This window comes from Taudactylus pleione, unplaced genomic scaffold, assembly GCF_031769625.1.
Source record: "Taudactylus pleione unplaced genomic scaffold, aTauple2 ptg001437l, whole genome shotgun sequence".
In the NCBI taxonomy this organism is placed as follows: Eukaryota; Metazoa; Chordata; class Amphibia; order Anura; family Myobatrachidae; genus Taudactylus; species Taudactylus pleione.
The window spans coordinates 2,083,682-2,090,000 of NW_028285836.1; positions in this window are offsets into that span (position 1 = coordinate 2,083,682).

The window sequence follows — 6,319 nt, forward strand, 5'->3', positions numbered from 1 at the left end:
GATTTGAGTTTGCTAAAAGGCATGTGGGCGACTCCCCAAATGTATGGAGGAAGGTGCTCTGGTCAGATGAGACTAAAATTGAACTTTTCGGCCACCAAGGAAAATGCTATGTCTGGCGCAAACTCAACACATCCCATCACCCCAAGGACACCATCCCCACAGTGAAACTTGGTGGTGGCAGCATCATGCTGTGGGGATGTTTTTCAGCAGCAGGGACTGGGAAACTGATTTGAGTTGAGGGAAAGATTGATGGTGCTAAATACAGGGATATTCTTGAGCAAAACCTGTTTGTCTGCCTGTGATTTGAAACTGGGACGGACGTTCACCTTCCAGCAGGACAATGACCTGAAGCATACTGCTAAAGCACTCGAGTGGTTTAAGGGGAAACATTTAAATGTGTTGGAATGGCCTAGTCAAAGCCCAGATTTCAATCCAATTGAAAATCTGTGGTCAGACTTGAAGATTGCTGTTCACAAGCAGAAACCATCCAACATGAAGGAACTGGAGCAGTTTTGCCTTGAGGAATGGGCAAAAATCCCAGAGGCAAGATGTGGCAAGCTCAGAGAGACTTATCCAAAGCGACTTGCAGCTGTAATTGCCACAAAAGGTGGCTCAACAAAGTACTGACTTTAGGGGGGTGAATAGTTATGCACGCTGAAATTTTCTGTTATGTTGTCCTAAATGTTGTTTGATTCACAATATAAAAAAACAAAAAAACACAACTTCACAGTAGTAGGCATGTTCTGTGCATAAAATGATGCACACCTTCAAACAATCCATTTTAATTCCACATTGTGCGGCCACAAAACATGAAAAATGTAAAGGGGGGGGGAATACTTTTGCAATGCACTGTAGTTCCTGGACAATTAGTATATAATAAAAATTTGATTGGTTAAGAACAAATATATCCCTTTTTTCATAAAAGGTATTTGAGGGCTGAGGTGTATAGTTCATTCTTTCAAACAATTATATCAGTGGCGGTGAGGACCATGTTAAGAGATTAAAATGTAATTTGTCCCTTGGTCTACAGACATCCATCTAACGTATAGATTAATTATTCAGCATGATGATATGAACTAATAAATAATACAAGAGATTTGGTTGGAGGTAACCATTTTAATTCTCTCTCACAATTGTTATATTTAAATCACTTATAAAAAAAAAATTTTGCTCACCTAATTTTAAAAATCAATTAAAAGTAGGGATGTGCAGGCTCGGTTCTACTCGGTTCCGTTCGGTTCTTTTTACCGAATCTTATTGGCTATCCAAAACTCGTGACAGTTGAAACCCAATAAGATCCGGTAAAAAGAACCGAACGGAACCGAGTAGAACCGAGCCTGCACATCCCTAATTAAAAGTAATATTTTAAGATTATTTTTCGGCAATAGGAAAAGTCACAAAAAAAAATACTTCTCAATATAGCCCCATTATAGGAATACTTTTTATTTTTTATGTCTATTTTTGTTCCTGGGTGCAGCTCCCCATTGTAAGATAAACATTTTTCAGTACTACATTGAAAGGGGATAGGACGCCTAACAATATAATTTCGATCTGTGCGGATATGTTCTACTGTCCATACATATAGCACAAGGAATGCCAGTGTTGGGTGGAAAATTCTTACAGCGGTCTGTTCTGATGCTCCCCCCCTTAATTGGCTTGCTCTAGTATATCCCAGATGTAAGGCATCTCCCAGATGGATGAAAAAGGAAATATGATTTTTACTCACCGTAAAATCTCTTCCTTGCAGTCCATCTGGGGGATACCAAGGTCCCTTCCTTGTTTTCTTTCATACTAGATACCTGTGGTCTCTGGTTTCTCACTTCTTCCGTGGATCTTTCTCCGGCTTTGTTAAACATTAGAATGAGCTTACGGTCAAAGGGGAGGGGTTATATAGGGGGTGGGAGCCAGTTTTCAACTAGCTACTGTCCGACTCCACCCTTCACTATGCATAACTCAGATGTAAAGCGTCCCCCAGATGGACTCCAAGGAAGAGATTTTACGGTTAGTAAAAATCTTATTTTTCTACATTTGAGGTTCATGCTATTTGCGTCTTTCAACCTGTTAACCTCCCACTAACTGTCATTTATTGTCCCCCTGGCCCTCCCTCCAAATTCCTTGACAACTTTGCTTCCTGGCTCCCCTAATTTCTCTCTTTAGACCTTCCTGCCCTCATCTTAGGTGACTTCAATATCCCTATCGATGTCCTCACAGAATCCTGTGCCTCTAAACTCTTTGCCTACATCACTTGGGACTGTATTCATTATGTTAATTATCAATTAACAATCCAACTTGAAACGAGCACCGAAGTAATTCATCATTGCTCTAGCAAAGAGACAGCTGAACCGAAAATCAGCTGTCTCCCCAAGTCTTCTCACTGCTCCTTTCAGATCAGTAAATCTTTTCACTACAGGTCACACAGGTGCACAAAAGCCCCATTGTCCGGGGGAAGGAGCCGGACATGGAGCGAACGCCATCTGAAGATGGTGAATGCTCCCACAGTCAAGTTTCTAAAATTATTGTATTTTTGGAGCTTGATTAATTCTGTCCCCATACTTGTGTATGCGGGATAGCAGGCCATTCCAGGAGAGAAAGGTAAGCGGGGGGCTATCTGTGATAGCTTCTGCATTACCTTTTTGATGAATGCCCCAAAAACTTAATTTCAACAAAAAATATTTAATTTTGACGCGCTTTCGTAGAAATTAAGTGAAAATGAATAGACCCCTACGTCTCTTTCAATGGACTTTTTACACCCTCCCATGTGACTGGACACACTCTTGATCTGGTCTTCACTCACGTTGTGGTGTCTCTGCTGTCTCATGCAGTTTTCCCTATAACGGTTTCCCACCTCAGTGGCTTAGATTGGATGTATGGGGTCCACTGGATGTCCTCTAGGTTGGAGTACATGTTGGCCTGTTCAGCAAAATCAATCAGGATCCATAAGCCTTTCTTGTTCATGCCATGATGTTTCTGACTACGATTTTTTAATCCATTTTTATAAGCTTTCTTGGGTGTGCAGGAAGGTTGAGGGCCAGATGGGATTTTTTGATACTTCTACTGGCAATGGTTTGGCTGTTCGAATATTTATGGTATGCCAGTGGAGATACCGGATGGCTGCTTCTCCGTCCAGGTGGAACTTTTCAGTCAATGTTCAATTTTGCTGAAACTTGTACTGTTGGTTTTTACAGGGTTGTCGCATTCTTCATAGGCTTCTGAACTCACTTGGTCAGTCACTCTGGCCATGATTGTGGCTATGAAAATGATTCCGAAGCCTTGTCTGGATGTTGCTGAGATCCAGATTGTCCTGTGTCCAGGTTTTTGTTTCAGAACGATTGTTTCCAGTTTCCTTATGGCCTGGGATCCGTTTTCCTTTTTCTGGTTCTGGCTCTCACCTCGAGACTTTGTTTTTCCTTCCGCCTTTATGTGCTGTGGATCCTATTCGTCATTGATCGATTCTTTTATGGAAGATTGTATTATTGTGCTTTCAGGTGCACACACGAGATAATTATTAGTAATTTAGTTGTTGGTAGCCTTTTTTAGTTGAGGCTACTTTCACACAAGCATAAGTTTTGGAAGTGGCTACTATTTCCTGTTCAGTTTGCCATTTGCGATCGTGTTTTTGAGCTCTTCCACGGAGGCTAATTATGGCACCATGGTTTTGTTAGGTTGAATAGACTCTGATTCATGTTTTCCGAACTTTGCTGATCTAATTTTATATCCCATTTCTCCTGGTTGACCATATTTTTTGTGTGCAGTTTTGTCTGAACATTCAGGGGCAGCTTTGGAATGTCCCCAAGGTATTTCAGTGTCCCCCAGATAGAATAAATGAGCAAAGACGATTTTTGGTACTTAGATCCATTTCTCTGAAAGCATCTGGGGAGCACTGCGTTCCTACCCTTTCTTTCACTTTAGTTGTCACTCTGTTTGTTGGAGAATGTCTTTCTCATGTGCATCTCTCATGTGGGCTTGGTTAGTTACAAACTGAAGCCCAAGATGGTGGAGGGGTGTAGAGGAGGAGCAGACCAGCAAACGATCTTAGTTTGCAGAAGTGCCTACTCCAGGACTGCGCCCCTTACACCCCAAGATATCTCAGTGTCTCGCAGAGCAGTTTCTATATTTTCTAAAAAAAAAGTCATCATAACTGAAAGTTTTTAAAGAAAAGTTATATATGCGCAGTCTTAACATGTGTATTTTTTTTTTTTAGCTCAAAAACAGTATTTCAGAGACTCAAACTGGGTACACAATAGACTAACTACACATCCCAGCATGCCTTGCAGCAGTTTCAGCATTGTCAAATAGAACTCTGGCAGGGCATGCTGGGATGTGTAGTTCTACATCAGCTGGGGAGCTTGTAGTTCTACATCAGCTGGGGAGCTGCTTATTGCCTTCCCCTAGTCTAGTGTGCACCCACTATGCTCGCTCGCGTGGGTAGTTCATCTGGGTCGTTCCATCAGCCGCATGCGCGGCTTTTTTTCACGCCAAGTTCTGTTGCACAGATTCAGACTCTGTAGCACACAGATTTACAAGTGTTACATATCTAACTAATGAGTGCAGTCTCTTGAAGTGGCTTTGTCACATCACGTTGTGAGGAAGACCAACATTTGAGAGAAAAGACACCCCTGCATAGCTCACTTGCGCCAGGCTTTTCATGGTTAGATGTTTGAGGGCACATCTGTATTTTTTTTTTTTTCATTCACTAATTGTTATTGTTTTTAAGATGACATACATTATACTAAAAGAACACAATACACCAAATATAATGTGGCAGACCTAACAAAAAATATATGGTATTCAATATATAATGGCATAGCATATTGTACATAAATTACTGACATTATATATACAAAAAAATAAAAAAAAGCAGGATACAAAGTATAGTCAACATCATATAAACAGAAGTTAATAGGAGCCCGAAGGTGCCATTCGGGCCCATATAACTGGATATAAGTAAACAGAATAAAAAATTACAAGCAAAGAATTATCTACTTTCTATCCCGCTGCTTCTGCACATATCAATTGCATGACTACACAATGTCGAATTACCACATCTGCCCAAATATCACAACCACACAGAAAAGAAATAAAAATAAACCTGTAAAATAAACCTCCCCTTAACCCTCCCCGAACACAAAACAAACCACCTCATAACCCCCCACCCTGTATAACCTAACCCCAACCCAGGCATACTGGGATCCCTTAACCCCCAACCCATCACTAACTACACTAATATACCTAAACCCCCACCCCCCACCCTCTAACAGAAATAAAGAATAAATGACAGGGGCAATATACTAATGGCCCTAAGCTAAGCCAGACTAGCCCCAGCCCTCCCGCAACATTTTACATTTTAGTACATTCCGTCGGAGAAGTGGCAATATATTACAGATCTTAAATAGAGCCAGGAGAAAAGTTGAATTAAACATACAACACCAGGATATATAGAATTTCCAGCAACTAAACATAATAACATGATTCAAAATAGTAGTATTAGTCCGCCAACATCTCTATCCCTTGAAAAGGTGAGTTTGCAGTGACAGTCCCATCCCGGCACATATGAAGGGGAGCAGAAGAGGCATATTGAAGTGGTAAACCCTGGTGTCTCGGCACACGCAATAGAGATAAAGGACAAATCATCAGGGGTAAAACAGCAGTGACAGAACACCCAGAAATAGGATAGAAATTAGACTCAGATTTGATCACATCCATTGGAAGGAATACATTTGGGATGAAGTCAGTCGTAGAAGCTGTGATGGCTATAACTTCAGAAATTGGTTGTGTAGCTTGCTCATCCACATCACAGCATCTCTCAGGAGTAACACATGGAGGAAGGGTATCTGCCTGTATGTTTTCAAGCTGTGCAAGAAGCCTTTGAGTAGAGGCCCTGACAGCCTGAAGGATTTGTTGCACAGAGAGAGCCATATTAAGGAAAAAATGTCACACAGCAGGAATTCCTTTATAGCAGGAAAAACAGGATGTGTACTGCAGAAATGAACATTCAGCGGCAAGGTAGCGGATGCTAGCACACCACCAGAGCTCGACACCAAGAGACTTAGCCGCATAGGAGAGCTCAAAATGGCTGGTATCACCAGCACTTCGTAAACTTCACCGCCAGGTGCATCAGATGAAAGATGGCCGTCAGCCCTTACATATGCCGAGGCCAGGAAGAGAATCCCACGATGGGCAACAGAAGGATGATATCCCAGCCAACAACAAGAGGCCCACTAGAAGGGTAACAACATTACCAGAAGCAGCGTTCCAGAGGAGACTACAGAGTCACAACGGCAGATCAGGGAGAAGTTCAAAATGGCGGCGACCACTTCCA